Source organism: Chiloscyllium punctatum, chromosome 18 (genome assembly GCF_047496795.1).
Source record: "Chiloscyllium punctatum isolate Juve2018m chromosome 18, sChiPun1.3, whole genome shotgun sequence".
Classification (NCBI taxonomy): Eukaryota; Metazoa; Chordata; class Chondrichthyes; order Orectolobiformes; family Hemiscylliidae; genus Chiloscyllium; species Chiloscyllium punctatum.
This window is the reverse complement of record NC_092756.1, coordinates 95,206,643-95,223,282: the sequence shown is the minus strand read 5'-3', so window position 1 is coordinate 95,223,282 and position 16,640 is coordinate 95,206,643. Positions and strand designations below refer to the sequence as shown.

At 44.4% G+C, this 16,640-nt stretch overlaps 1 pseudogene; it reads left to right on the top strand.

Moving 5' to 3' along the window:
* Nucleotides 1–315: 315 nt before the first annotated feature.
* On the top strand, nt 316–16,474 carry LOC140489091 (uncharacterized; annotated as a pseudogene).
* The last annotated feature ends 166 nt before the right edge of the window (nt 16,475–16,640 follow it).

Sequence of the window (16,640 nt, the reverse complement as noted above, 5' to 3'; positions counted from 1 at the left end):
TTTTTTATTCTATGAATGAGATCTATAGAAACTGCAGCTTGTAGAAGTAGCTCACTGTCCTGGGCTTGATCATGGAATGTACCAACTGTAAATAAACTGCTAATTGTTGGATTGGTTTGTTGACTACTGGGTCAAACTGTGTATACAGGTCTGTGCTGAGACTTCCTGTCAGAGGATGTCTTGATCCAGATCACTAGTTAATCCCTGTCTCTATGTAAGTTCCACCCCCACAGCAAATAGGATGTGGTGTGGGTATAAGACAAAGTACAGGCCTGGGTTTAATGGAGTAAATGTTTTCCCCCAGTACAGTGGGAGATGGGCACTCTACCAGATTGTGATCTTCAAGAGGCGTTTTACCAACTCCTTCCTGAGCAGCTCAGTGCAAGGACTATTGCCACTGGGAATGTTCCTAACACTATCCAACCATCACTGGTAAGATCAAAACCTCAGCTCTTTGTAGTTTTCAAATCCAAAACCAGCTTCTCCACTCATTGCCTCACTCAGTTTGAGCAAGTTTCACGGCAAGTTTTTTTTCTCCCTGAAATCTCGCCTGTGTTAAACTTGCTGTTTTTTTTTTGTTGTTTTTTTTTCCTCCAGCCTTTGCTAGCACAGCTTAATGAGCTTTATAGCTAAGAAGTGTTGAGGATACTGTCCTGTCAATATTATGGCCTAAGCTGTAAGGTTGGAATTTGTTTTCTCTCTCCAATTGAGAGCCTTCCAGATCTAGATAATTCAAAATCTACAGTGGAATGAGAGAGCTTGAAGCTGTAGAATGTTGCAGTCGGCTTAACAGCTGATAGACCTAGGCCCTCTTTCCTATCGAAACTCTCTCTGTATTAGACTCCCGGGGGAAGTTTAACCCTGAATACAGTCAGTGAGGACCTACATTCAACATGTTCAAGGGTGACATATTGGATAATACTGAACTCTGCCATAAGGTTCACTATTTGAAATAAATTAACACTCTCTCTTGGTAAACCTCTTCAGAACATAGGCAGGTAACCTTCATCAGCCAGGTTAACATTGTGGTATGAGAAGGGTCTGTGGAACTGTGCTCCATTAACCAATTTAGAGGGGGCATTCAGTGAATTAAATGTGTAAAATGAAGTAATGTGGACTGAGGGGTAAATGCTTCACCTTCACCCTCTGCCACATCTGAATATTTTTTCTCTTCAGTCAGTTTGGCAAGCCAATAGTAAGCCAGTGAAGGTGATCACCTAGTGACACTAGCATGAGACCTGGGGCTTCAAATCTAGCAATTGCAGCTGGTGCAATTTGTATTCAAAAATCTGGAATCCTGTTAGAGGATCATGAAGCTGTTAGGAGAAAGTGAGGAATGCAGATGTTGGGGATCAGAGTCAAAAAAGTGTAGCGCTGAAAACACATAGCAGGTCAGGCAGCATCTGAGGAGCAGGAGAACATTACAGCGTAGTATAGGCCTATTGGCCCTTGAGTCGACATTTTGGGCATAACCCTTCCATCCTGACGGATGGCTCACAAGCGAAACATTGATTTTTCTTTTCCTTGCTCCTCAGATGCAGACTGAACTGTGCTTTTCCAGAATGTGGTGCTGGGACCATGAAGCTGCTGTCCATTATCAGGGAGAATCCTGACCTAGTACACAAATGCTCTTCAGGGAAAGAAATCTGCTGTCCTTACCTGAGCTGGCCTATACTGGACACCAGACTTACCTACAGCAATATGATTGGTTCTGGGGATGAGGTCAATGCTGGTCTGGCCATTGCCCACATCCCATAGAATAGAATATTAGGAGTTTGATGGGAATGGCAATGAAATGAGATATTAACATCCTTGTAACTTACAAAGATATTTACAGTCCTATTTCCTCTCTGTCATTGTGAAGAAAATCAACTGTAGGAGTTTTTTTCACCACCTTGATTTTGTTTTGAATCTATCCCCAACCCTGCTCCCTACTAAATTGGGGATACTAAATTCAATGTTATCTTAGATAAAGGATTAGTCTATAGTTACCCCCAGAGCCAGTACCCAAAGGTATTTTTCAAAGTTTCTGTTGATTTTTGAGTAACCATGTTTTGTCTATCTATTTGGATAAGGTCTTTGTGACCACTGGATATCAATACGTTTTGTATCCTTTTTGACCAGAATGTGTGCAAATACATTAATACAGTTTCTGGTCAGACTCATCAACTGAGCCCACAGGTATCTGTTCTAAGACGTGTCTCAGTGAGATGTTATTGGTGGCTCCAGATGTGAATCAAAGCCACTCTGTCAGGCCTATCTAACGCTGAGGTTAACGAAAGGGATCATATCTCCACCTCACACTGCACTTGAAAACTTTTGATTTTAAAAATACAAAATCCTGCAGAAAATGGAAATCTAGAACCACAACAGAAATTGCTGAAGAATCTCAGCAGAGCTGCCAGCCTCTTTGAAGAGAAAAACAGAGTTAATAATTTGGGTCACATTTTGAATGAGTCTTCGGACTCAACATTAACTCTATCCTTCCTTCCACAGATTCAGCCAGACCCATGGAGACTCTCCGAGGGGAGAATCTAACCATTACCCCATGACATTCAATAACATTACCATGACTGAAATCCCCCACGATCAATATCCTGGGATTACCATTGACCAGAATATGAAGGGGACAGGTCATGTAAATTCAGTGAGGCGAGGCATCCTGCAGCAAGTAACCAATCTCTGACTCCCAACAGCCTGTCTCCCACCTTCAAAACACAACTCAGGAGTGAGATGCAATACTCCCTACTTACCTGAATGAGTACATCTCCAACAACAAACAAGAAGCTCAACACCATCCAGGACAAAGCAGCACACTTGATTGGCACCACATCCACAAATATTCACTCCCCCTTCCACTGACACTCAGTGGCAGCTGTGTGTACTATCCACGAGATGTACGAGAGTAATTCTCTCCGGGACCTAAGTCTGCACCTACCAAATACACGACTGATACCATATATAAGGACAAGGAAGTTCCCTCCAAGTCACTCACCATCCTGACTTGGAAATACATCGGCGTTTCTTCAGTGTCACTGGGTCAAAATCCTGGATCCCCTCCCTTTTGAATGTCAAGCTCTCAACCTTCTGATGGTGAGACTTTATTCACAGCAATGATCACTGTTTTATTTGTGGAATGGAAAACTTGTGTAATAACTTGCTTAATGGTATTTGACAGTATCTCAACTGCTTGTTCTGGAATCAATTGAAGTACTTTTTTCTTTCCCTGATGCAGTACAGTCACTGGTAACGTTTGAAAGAGTATCTGGCAGTAAACCCTACCATGTCAGACAGTCTCTCTCAATGATGGGCCGGATACTGGAGAGATCTACCCTGTTCTGAAAAATCTCCTCTACTGAGGAGAGTAGTGCACTTTGGTTCAATCCATTGAAAGCAGGATGTCCTACATACTCAGACACAAGCTAAACCTAAATTCTTGGCATGAAACCTAATGTTTAGCTTCAATGAAGTTCAGCTAAAGAACCAGAGCTGAATCTAGCTTAGATCTCATGGAGTACAGGGAAAACTAGCCATTTGGATAAAGAACTGGGTCAAAGGTCAGAGTATTGAGTACAGGAGTTGGGAGGTCACGTTGCAGCTGTACAGGATATTGGTTAGGCCACTGTTGGAATATTGCATGCAGTTCTGGTCTCCTTCCTATTGGAAAGATGTTGTGAAACTTGAAAGGGTTCAGAAAAGATTTACAAGGATGCTGCCAAGGTTGCAGGATTTGAGCTATAGGGAGAGGCTAAGCAGGATGGGACAGTTTTCCCTGGAGCGTCAGAGGCTGAGGGGTGACCTTATAGAGGTTTACAAAATTAAGGGGCATGGATAGGGTAAACAGACAAAGTCTTTTCCCTGGGGTCGGGAGATCGAGAACTAGAAAGCATAGGTTTCGGGTGAGGGGAAAGATGAGAGCCAAGGGGCAACATTTTCATACAGAGGGTGATAAGTGTATGGAATGAGCAGCCAGAGGAAGTGGTGGAGGCTGGTACAATTGCAGCATTTGGATGGGTATATGAATAGGAAGGGTTTGGAGGGATATGGGCTGGGTGCTGGCAGGTGGGACTATCTGGTCGGCATGGACAGGTTGGACCAAAGGGTCTGTTTCCATGCTGTACACTGACCCTATAACCGCTTTAGCAGGGAACTAAGTTGTATGCTGTTACAAATTGACTGACTGACTATTTAAAAACTCTTTAAATAGACGATCTTGAATTGCTTTTCGAGCTTGAGGTGACACTTGATATTTGTCTCCTCTTTCTCTTCCCCTCCCCTCCCCAGTCCTCTTACTTTGACCGGGATGATGTTGCCCTGCATCACTTTGCTGAGTTCTTCAAGGAGCAGTCCCATGAGGAACGGGAACACGCTGAGAAACTGATGGCATTCCAGAATAAACGTGGAGGCCGAGTCGTCCTGCAGGATGTCAAGTTGGGTTTATTGTGGATAAACAGTAATTCTGAGAATTAAATTGCTTCAGATCAGCATCTATGGTTTTGAAGTTAACTCGGATATGACAGTTCCCTAAATTAAGTGTAGAATGTGAAGCCCCTACTTTTCTCTCCCCTCCAGAAGCCAGAGCAGGATGAGTGGGGCAATGGTCTGGAGGCAATGCAGAGAGCTCTGCAGATGGAGAAGGATGTGAACCAGAGTCTGCTGGATCTGCACAAACTCTCCTCTGACCACACTGACCCTCATGTGAGTTCTTGGTATTTTTAACCTTTTGCTTCAAGCTTAATAAATGGAATAACAAATCAAAAATCAATCCCTCTCCCGCTCTCCCTCTCTCCTTCTTGTGGAGGGTGTTGTATGGGAGTGGACCAAGCTTCTGGTGTTGACAAGATCTGAACTCTTTCTAGAGGCTCTTCAGCAATCTTTGACATCACTTAACTGTCCACTCCCCTGTATGAATGGGAATATGTTTTTTTCCTTGGGGTATTGGGGGTGTGGGGGAGGGTGGGGGGGGGGGGGGGTGTGGAGGGAGCGAGAAGGTGCATTTGATCTTGACCGAATCACTTCCCCTCTTTCCCTTCCCGCTGTGTGATGTCCTGGAGAGGCACTACTTGGATGAGCAAGTGAAGATGATCAAGAAGCTGGGAGATCACATCACCAACCTGAAGAGACTGGGAGCCCCTGAGAATGGCCTGGGAGAGTACCTGTTTGACAGGCTCACCCTGGGGGAGAGTGACTGAACTGCCTGCAGGGAGCAAGACTTTGTTGTTTTATTTTTTCTCTCTATGAATGAGATCTATAGAATCTGAAGCTGTAGAAGTAGCTCACTGTCCTGGGCTTGATTATGGAATGTACCAACTGTAAATAAACTGCTCATTGTTGGATTGGTTTTTGCTGACTAGGAGGTCAAACTGTGTATACAGGTCTAAGCTGTGACTTGCTATCAGAGGATCTCTTGATCTAGATCAGTAATTAAATCCAGTCCAAATTACTTCATCTGACACCAAATAGGTGGTGTGGGTATAAGACCAAGTACAGAGCTGAGTTTATGGAGTAAATGTTTTCTCCAGTACAGTGGGAGACTGGAACTACAAGATTCTGATCATCAAGAGGAGTTTTACAAACTTCTTCCTGAGTAGACAAGTACAAGGACCAGTGCCACCAGCAATAACTTTGCTAATACTATCCAACCATCACCAGTTAGATTACAACCTCAACTGTTTTGGTTTTTCAAATCCACAACCAACTTCCCCACTCCTTGCATCCTCAATTAGAGCAAGTTTTGCAGTAAGTTCTCTCTGAAATCATTACTGTATTAAACTTGCTGGTTTTCTTGGAAGCAAAGCCTGGAGACTTATCTCTGCAGCTCATTAAGCTATGCTTGAAGTGTTGAGGATATTGACCTGTTAATATTATGATCTAAGCTGCAGAATTGGGTTTTTTTGGTCTACTTCAGAGCTTTCCAGGTTTAGGTAATCTGAAAACTTGGTGAATCTGTGGAATATCACAGTCGTCTTAACGTGTGATAGACCTCAGGCCTCTCTCCAATCCACAATTACTGCATTAGACTCACTGGGGAAGTTTAACCCTACACAGTGAGAACCTGCAAGAGTGGCTGCTTGGACAATGCTGAACACAGCCAGAATGTTCACTATTTGAAATAAACTCCTGCTCTTTCTAAGCCTCTCTATAACCTAGACAGGTACTCCACAACAGCAGTCAGGTTAAGATATTGGCAGGAGTGGAGTCTGTGGAACTGTGCTCCATTAATCAGTTTAGACGGGGCATTGTGAATTCAACGTGGACTGAAGTAAATGCTTCACCTTCACCCTCCTCCATATCCAAATATTTTTCTCTTCAGTCAGTTTGGCAAACCAATAGTAGGTGTTTCCCATGATGTTACTTTTGTATTTAGGTGCTTTGCAGTACTTCATCACCAGATGTACCTTCCACCTTACACTTATCCCCATTTCTTTCACCATCCTGTATACGTGGATGGAGATGCTGACGGCAGTTAGCCGCTGTCTAAGGCAGTGAAGGTGATGACCTAGTGACATCAGCATGAGACCCGGGCGGGGGCTGTGTTCAATTCCAGCCATTGCAGCTGGTGGAATTTGTATTCAGTAAAAATCTAGAATCCCGTCTGAAGAAGACCATGAAGCTGTTAGGAGAAAGTGAGGAATGCAGATGCTGGGGATCAGAGTCAAAACGTGTGGTGCTGGAAAAGCACAGCAGGTCAGGCAGCATCTGAGGGGCAGGAGAACATTACAGCGCAGTATAGGCCCATCAGCCCTGGAGTCGACGTTTCGGGTATCAGCCTTTCATCCTGATGGAGGGCTCATACCCCAAACATCAATTCCCCTGCTCCTCGGATGCTGCCTGACCTGCTGTGCTTTTCTAGCACCACGTTCTGTGACCATGAAGCTGTTATCCATTGTCAGGGAGAATCCCGACCTGGTACACAAATGCTCTTCAGGGAAAGAAATCTGCTGTCCTTACCTAAGCTGGCCTACACTGGACTCCAGACTCACCTACAGCAATATGATTGGCTCTCGGGATGGGGTAAACGCTGGCCTTCCCATAGAACAGTATGTTAGGAATTTGATGGGAACGGCAATGAAATGTGATATTAATGTCCTTGTAACTCACAAAGATATTTACAGTCCTATTTCATCTCTGTCATTGTGAAGAAAATCATCTGTAGGAGTTTGTTTTTCACCACCTTGATTTTGATTTGAATCTATCCCCAACACTGCTCCCTACTAAATTGGGGATACTAAATTCAACATTATTTTAGATAAAGGATCAGTCAATAGTTACCCCCAGAGCCAGTACCCAAAGGCATTTTTGAAGGTCTCCGTTGATCATTGAGTGATCATGTGATGTCCATCCATTTGGATAAGGTTTTTGTGACCACTGGATATCAATACGTTTTGGATCGTGTTTGACCAGAATAAATACATTAATACAGTTTCTGGTCAGACTCATCAACTGAGCCCACAGAGGTGTCTCAGTGAGATGTTATTGGTGGCTCCAGATGTGAATCAAAGCCACTCTGTTAGGCCTATCTAACACTGCATTTAACCAAAGGGAACAAATCTCCACCTCACCTTGGTCTTCAACCACTTCGATAAAACAAAAAGCAAAATCCTACAGAACATGGAAATCTGGAACCACAGCAGAAATTGCTGAAGAATCTCAGCAGAGCGGCTGGCATCTTTGGAGAGAGAAACAGAGTTAATAATTTGAGTCACATTTTGACTCAGTCTTTGGACTCAACATTAACTCTATGCTCCCTTCCACAGATTCTGCCAGTCCCATGTAGACTCTCCGAGGGAGAATCTAACAATTACCCCATGACATTCAACAACATTACTGTGACTCAATCCTCCACGATCAATATCCTGGGATTACCATTGACCAGAATATGAAGGGGACAGGTCATGTAAATTCAGTGAGGCGAGGCATCCTGCAGCAAGTAACCAATCTCTGACTCCCAATAGACTGTCTCCCACCTTCAAAACACAACTCAGGAGTGAGATGGAATACTCCCTACCTACCTGAATGAGTACATCTCCAACAACATACAAGAAGCTCAACACCATCCAGGACAAAGCAGCCCCTTGATTGGCACCACATCCACAAATATTCACTCTCCCTTCCACTGACACTCAGTGGCAGCTGTGTGTACTATCCACGAGATGTACGAGAGTAATTCTCTCCCGGACCTGAGTCTGCACCTTCCAAACATACAACCAATACCATATATGAGGACAAGGAAGTTCCCTCCAAGTCACTCACCATACTGACTTGGAAATACATCGCCATTTCTTCAGTGTCTCTGGGTCAAATTCCTGGATCCCCTCCCTCTTGAATGTCAAGCTCTCAACCTTCTGATGGTGAGACTTCTTTAACAGCAATAATCACTGTTTTATTAGTGGAATGGAAAACTTGTGTAATAACTTGCTCAATGGTATTTGACAGTGTCTCAACTGCTTGTTCTGGAATCAATTGGAGGACCTTTGTTTCTTTCCCTGATGCAGTACAGTCACTGGTAATGTTTGAAAGAGTATCTGGCAGTAAACCCTACCATGTCAGACAGTCTCTCTCAATGATGGGCCAGATACTGGAGAGATCTACCCTGTTATGGAAAATCTCTTCTTCTAAGGAGCGTAGGGCACTTTGGTTTAATCCATTGAAAGCAGGATGTACTACAAACTCAGACACAAGCTAAACCTAAATTCTTGGCATGAAACCTAATGCTTAGCTTCAATGAAGCTTAGCTGAAAAATGAGCTGAATCTCGTTTAGATCTCATGGAGTACAGGGACAAGTAGCCATTTGGATACTGAACTGGCTCACAGGTAGAAGACAGAGGGTGGTGGAGGGTTGTTTTTCAAACTGGAGGCTTGTGACCAGTGGTGTGCCACAAGGATTGGTGCTGGGTCCACTATTTTTCATTTGTATAAATGATTTGGATGAGAGCATAAGAGGTATGGTTAGTAAGTTTGCAGATGACTTCAAAATTGGAGGTGTAGTGGACAGCAAAGAGGGTTACCTCAGATTACAACAGGACCTGGACCAAATGGACTGAGAAGTGGCAGATGGAGTTTAATTCAGATCAATGTAGTGCTGCATTTTGGGAAAGCAAATCTTAGCAGGACTTATACACTTTATTGGTAAGGTCCTGGGGAGTGTTGCTGAACAGAGACCTTGGAGTGCAGGTTCATAGCTCCTTGAAAGTGGAGTTGCAGGTAGCTGATATAGTGAAGAAGGATTTGGTATGCTTTCATTTATTGGTCAGAGTATTGAGTTCAGGAGTTAGAAGGTCATGTTGTGGCTGTACAGGACATTGGTTAGGCCACTTCTGGAATATTGTGTGCCATTCTGGTCTCCTTCCTATCGGAGAGATGTTGTGAAACTTGAAAGGGTTCAGAAGAGATTTACAAGGATGTTGACAGGGTAGGAGAGGCTGAACAGGCTGGGGCTGTTTTCCCTGGAGTGTCAGAGGCTGAGGGGTGACCTTATAGAGGTTTACAAGATTGAGGGGCAAGTCTTTTCCCTGGGGTCGGGGAGTCTAGAACTAGAGGGCTGTTACAAATTGCCTGACTATTTGAAAACTATTTCAATTGAAAATCTTGAATTGCTTTTGAAGCTTGAGATGACACTTGATTTTTCTCTCCTTCCCCCAGTCCTCTTACTTTGACCGGGATGATATTGCCCTGTGTCACTTTGCTGAGTTCTTCAAGGAGCAGTCCCATGAGGAACGGGAACACGCCGAGAAACTGATGGAATTCCAGAATCAACGTGGAGGCCGAGTCCTCCTGCAGGATGTCAAGGTTTGGTTTGGTGTTTATTGTAGATGGACAGTAATTCTGAGAACTAAACTGCTCCATATCAGCATCTGTAGTTTTTATGGTAACTCAGATACCACAGTTCTCTAAATTTAGTGTAGAATGTGAAGCCCTTACATTTCTCTCTCCTCCAGAAGCCAGAGCAGGATGAGTGGGGCAATGGTCTGGAGGCAATGCAGAGAGCTCTGCAGATGGAGAAGGATGTGAACCAGAGTCTGCTGGATCTGCACAAACTCTCCTCTGGCCACACGGACCCTCATGTGAGTTCTTGATATTTTTGAACTTTTCCTTCTAGCTGAATAAATGGAATGACAAATCAAAAATCAATCCCACTCTGCTCTCACTCTCTCTCCTTCTCGTGGAGGGTGTTGTATGGGAGTGGACCAAGCTCCCCTCTGCTGAGGCTTCTGGTGTTGCCAAGATCTGAACTCTCTTTAGAGGCTCTTCAGCAGTTTGGGACATCACGTAACTGTCCACTCTCCTGTATTAATGGGAATAATTTTCTTCTTGGGGGTGGGGTGGGAAGGTGCATTTGATCTTGACCTAATCGGTTCCCCTCTTTCCCTTGAAGCTGTGTGACTTCCTGGAGAGGCACGACTTGGATGAGCAAGTGAAGATGATCAAGAAGCTGGGAGATCACATCACCAACCTGAAGAGACTGGGAGCCCCTGAGAATGGCCTGGGAGAGTACCTGTTTGACAGGCTGACCATGGGGGAGAGTGACTGAACTGATTGCAGGGAGCAAGCTATATAACTTTTGGTATTAATGGGAGATGTGTGCAGAGTAAGGTTACTTTTCTTAAGAAGTGACCTGCCCTCTATTGTGAAATATGCCAAGTGTAAATAAACTGCTCAATATTGTACTCTTCTGTTGACTTGTTTGGATGAATGTCTGTCAGTTGTGAAGAGGTATGATGAGATGTAACCTGTTGTGGAAAACCCATTACCACAATAAATAGGATCAGTTTATCCTGAGAGCTTGCTCTTCAGATGGCTTCAATCCAGTTTGGGTTAATTCTCTTGGGAGGGTGTAATGTTACCATTGGCTGAGACATGTTGAGAAGTACTGACACTGGGTTTATCAATTTCCTCCTCTCCAAACAGGAGGACTAACCATAAACTTAGTCATGGCACAAATGATCAGATTCATTCCATGTAGGTTTTTTGAGGGAGCTTGGCAACACTGGCTTCCTGGCATGTCCTCACTTAGACCAGTCCCACTGCTGTTCCCATTTCACTGGGCATGCCCTCCATAGAACTGCTTGCTTTATGTCCAATCTGTCTTTTGGAGCATTGATGTGCAAAGTTCAAATGTGTTCGTTGCTTTTCCAGTGTTGACCCTGTTAGCAGTTTCTGCATTTGGCAGAACACAAGCAACCCCTCCAGTGTTCTGTAGGAGTGAAATGGAGGGAGTGTTCTTCCCCCTTAGTAGGGGAGGTGTAAATGACAGGGCATAAGGTTAGAGGGAGAGATGTAGAGGCCAGTGGGTGCAGTCCCTGGAATGGACTGCTGAGAGATAGTAGTGGAGGGGAATATAACTGTCATTTTAAACACTCCAATAACTACATGGATAGGATAAGTATGGTAACATATATCCCAAATGGGAGTAGTTTATTTGAGAACTGGGTGGCATAGACAAGATGCTATACCTTTGGAGGTGCATCAACATAGTCATAATGTTACTGATCTGCAACTTCTGTAAGAGGCTGTCTTCATAGCAGATAATGCTGCTTTGTACTAGTAACAAACACTGACTCGTCAGGGCTTGTAGGAAAGGGAACGTTTACAACAGTTCGAGACTGGGCTGGGTGTGAACTCACTTGACTGGAATAGACTTCCTGAGAACATGTGTGACCTCATTGGTCACTCAGAGCTCAGTATAAGGTCTCTGGATTCAAAGCACCAAAACATGCTCCACTCAATCAAATCGGACTATAATTGCTGTCTCCTTTTGTAAGGGAGCCAATTAATATCGGGCCACAGTGCTCATCAAATAACATCCTTCAGTTCTTGTCCAGTAAAGATACTAGGAAGAGGAATTCTGCTGCAGGAATTCCAAAAAGAATGTTCCTTGTATATTTAAGGAAATAATCCAGATCATGGAGCTGAATATTCCCTTCTTGCCCCCAAAATATTCTCCAACCATTTCTGTTAGCAGCAATCAGTTGTCAACTAACAACTTGTAAATCTTCACTGATTGTAGCCAAATGATTTAATCTTTATACATTCTGCTCCATCTGGTTGTATCATTACCCCTCTGCATGGGTGCCAACCTGGTTGATATTGAAGTTATAATTACCCATTGTTTATGTTGGTATCAGGTGTTTGAAAAATGCCCCATGATTCATAAAATGTCAATCTTCAGTCATCCATCTTAGAATCCCTGCATTGTGAAAGTAAGCCATTCAGCCCATTGAATATACACTGACCCCGAGAAGAGCATCTTACCCATACACCCCTTCTTACTTTATCTCTGTAATCCCTCATTTCCCATGGCTAACCCAGCTACCTGCACATCCCTGGACACGAGGGACAATTTCCCATCGACAATGCAACATAACCTGCATATCCTTGGACTGTGGGAGGAAACTGGAGCACCCAGAGGAAACCCATGCAGACACAGGGAGAATGTGTAAACTCCACACAGACAGTTGCTTGAGGGTCCCCTGGTGCTGTGAGGCAGCAGTGCTGACCAATGAGTCACTGTGCCGCTCAATGCCTTTGTGAAACAATAAAAATGCAAAAATGTTGCGGCAATTTGTTTTCACACCCATCCCCATTCTCACTTTTCACAATCACTCCGTCCCATCAGTGAGTCCCAGTGGATAGGAGCAGAGGGAGCTTATTCAGTCCATTGGGTCTGTCTGCCACCCAATGAGATTCTCGCTGATCTGATAATCCTCATCTCTATATCCTTGGTTGTCTCCATAAACTGTGATCATTACAAACTTAAAAACCTATCCCAACCCATCCTTAACAGCCCTCTGCAAGAAAGAATTCCATAGATTCAGAAGGGATAGGGAGAAATTTCTCCTTATCTGTCTTCAACGGGTGATATCTTACTCTGAGATGACGCTCTCTGGTGCTGGTCACTCTCACAAGGGGAACCAACCTTTCTGCATCCACCCTGTCAACCTCCCGAAGAAACACATGTTACAGGTAATGTCTTTTCTCATTATTCTGACCCACTCAACTGCTCTTCATGAGAGAGTCCTTCCATAGCACCAATCAACCAAACCGCCCCGTGGCCCAACATTTCAACTCCCCCTCCCACTCTGCCGAGGACATGGAGGTCCTGGGCCTCCTTCACCGCCGCTCCCTCACCACCAGATGCCTGGAGGAAGAACGCCTCATCGTCCACCTCGAAACACTTCAACCCCAGGGCTTCAATGTAGACTTCAACAGCTTCCTCATTTCCCCTTCCCCCACCTCATCCTAGTTTCAAACTTCCAGCTCAGTTACTGTCTCCTTGACTTGTCCGACCTGCCTATCTTCTTTTCCACCTATCTACTCCACCCTCTCCTCCTTGACCTATCACCTTCATCTCCTCCCCCACTCACCCATTGTACTCTATGCTACTTTCTCCCCACCCCCACCCTCCTCTAGCTTATCTCTCCACGCTTCAGGCTCACTGCCTTTATTCCTGATGAAGGGCTTTTGCCCGAAACGTGGATTTCGCTGCTCGTTGGATGCTGCCTGAACTGCAGTGATCTTCCAGCACCACTAATCCAGTATTCGGTTTTCAGTATCTGCAGTCATTGTTTTTACCATAGGATCAGCCGAGTGAACCTTCTCTGGACTGCCTCCAACCCTTCTTTAGATCAGGGGTCCAACCTCTTCCCAGTACTCCAACTGTGGTCTGGCTTGAGTCAACAGTGTGGTGCTGGAAAGGCACAGCAGGTCAGGCAGCATCCGAGAAGAAGGAGAATTGACGTTTCGAGCATAAGCCCTTCAATCAGGCTTCATCAAGCCCTTCAGAAGCCTTTTTGGGATTTTGCCCAAAACATCTATTCACCTGCTCCTCAGATTCTGCCTGGCCTGCTACGTTTTTCTAGCATCACACTCTCGACTCTGATCTCCAGCATCTGCAGTCCTCACTTTCTCCTGTGGTCTGTCTACAGCCTTGTGCAGTTATAGCAAGATGCTCCTCATTTTATACTCCATTCCCTTTGAAATACTTGCCACCAGTCCATCTGACTTGCCTCTTACCTGCTGTACTTGAAGGCAGCCTATCATCAGAGTCTCCAGTGGCTACCTGGGTGTCCATTGAGTGGCCATGTGTTGTCCATCAGTTGGACAAAGGCCCCACTGAATATTCATTGCATCTCAGATCCTTTTTGATCAGGACAGGTGTCAACACCCAGACACATTTTCTGTTCGTGTGCATCGATTGTGTCTGTTGGTGGTATCTCTGCCCAGAGGCACCAGCCTGTCTCATAACCAACGGTCCCAGATGTGAATCAGTCACTCTGTCTGGTGCACCTGAAACAAAAGTTAATCCAAGGGAGCACATCTCATCACTTCATCCAGAACTGATCCCATCTGTAACGGAACCAGATGTCATTGTGTGAAACCTCAGAGACACTGTACCATAAAGCAGAAGAATCAGTTTAGGTCAGATTGTTCAAATTCATTCTTATCTATTCATAGACAAACAGAAAGTTAGGAGTTTGTTCAGGATCTATTAATCTCTCAGCAATGACCTCAAGATTGATTCCCAAATCTCTGATTGGCTCTGGGTTATGGCCCCTCACCAAACCCCTCCTCCTTTGTTCATTGATGCTTACATGCATGGTGATTCCTGATAGGCTATTGGGGAACATCAATCATCATTGGTGCTGCCACTTCCTGTTGGGTGCAGGATGTCCCAGAAGGATAAATAGAAGAGCTTGTGGGAGTGTGGTTTAGTTCTACAGTTGTCTTGGTGATAGTGTGTGGTATCAGTGATGATGGCCTCCCAAGTGTGTCAGAACTACCACAAGGACTGTGAGGGATGCTGTTAACAAGCAGATCAACCTGGAGCTCTATTCCTCCTATATTTACCTCTCCATGGTGAGGCTGGTTCTCCTTGTCTCTGTGTTTGAAGAAGTTGGAGTTTCTCCAGTTTAATGAAATTGCTTTATGCCATACTCTATTACTGGGAGGGATACTATTTTGAGTAGTGAAGGATTTCTTGTTGAAGTTAACATTGAGCAATGCCTGCTCTGTGCAGCAGCTGTCTTCTGTGGGGGTTTAATGCTGGACTAGATCAGCTACTTCCTGTGTAACTAAACAACCAGACAACAAGGTTAACTGGCCAGTAACTTTATACAGTGGTTATTATTAGGTGACCATAGCTGGTGCAATGTTGTAGGTGTCCTCACTAATGGTTATTGTCTTGAGCTGAAGATAGCAATGTGGGTCTAATGTATTTTTTCTGGGATACTAGAATGTGTAGTCAGGAACAATTTCCAGTAGAGAAAGAAACATTGGTCAGTTTCTGACAGTAAACTGTCTCCTTGATGCCTGTTCTCTTGGAGTCAGTTCCACACTCCTCAGAAATGGAGTGGCAAGAAATCCCTTATCCTGAGGACAAGGGGTGGTATATTCTAACAATTTCAATTTTAAATTTAATCTTTCAACATTTTGCTTGTCTAAGAGCTACCTGGCCATCAAGCTTTTAAATAACAACAATCTTAACCTTTTTTGGCTTTTTAACTTCTGAAACGGAATTGCATATTATGATTTTAAATGTGGTTATGGCTTGTTTTACACTTTTTTTTTTTCCCTCCAGTCCTCTTACTTTGACCGGGATGATGTTGCCCTGCGTCACTTTGCTGAGTTCTTCAAGGAGCAGTCCCATGAGGAACGGGAACATGCTGAGAAACTGATGGAATTCCAGAATAAACGTGGAGGCTGAGTCCTCCTGCAGGATGTCAAGGTTGGATTAATTTAGTTTCTATTCTACTTGGTTAGAAATAACTTCACTTAATATGGATTTGAAGTGGCTTAACCCAATTTGTTTATACTTGTGCCTTGTTAAGCCCTCCTTCCTCCTTGTGACCACCTTTTATTGGATTGGACACCACTTGTAAGAAAGTGACCACTGTGTTTTTCCCTTCCTCCAGAAGCCAGAGCAGGATGAGTGGGGCAATGGTCTGGAGGCAATGCAGAGAGCTCTGCAGATGGAGAAGGATGTGAACCAGAGTCTGCTGGATCTGCACAAACTCTCCTCTGGCCACGTGGACCCTCATGTGAGTTCCTGATATATTTATGTCAGGATTCTTGTCTTAAATGGATAAGACACTTTGGTCCTTTAGCCTCTAATTTCTATGTAAATGGTGGTGAGTGCAGTATGGGAGTAGACCACGCTTCTGGTGTAGCCCAGATCTGAGCACTTTCTAAAGGCTCTTCAGCAATCTGTCAATCACTTAACTATCCACTCTCCATATTGAGGGGAATACCATTCTTGGTGGAGAAGAGGTATATTTGATCTTGACCTATTCAGTTCCCCTCTTTCCCTTCCAGCTGTGTGACTTCCTGGAGAGGCACTACTTGGATGAGCAAGTGAAGATGATCAAGAAGCTGGGAGATCACATCACCAACCTGAAGAGACTGGGAGCCCCTGAGAATGGCCTGGGAGAGTACCTGTTTGACAGGCTCACCCTGGGGGAGAGTGACTGAACTGACTGCAGGGAGCAAGCTGTGTAACTTTTGGTATTAATGGGAGATGTGTGCAGAGTAAGGTTACTTTTCTTAAGTGGCCTGCCCTCTATTGTGAAATATGCCAAGTGTAAATAAACTGCTCAATATTGTACTCTTTTGTTGACTCATTTGGATGAATGTCTGTCAGTTG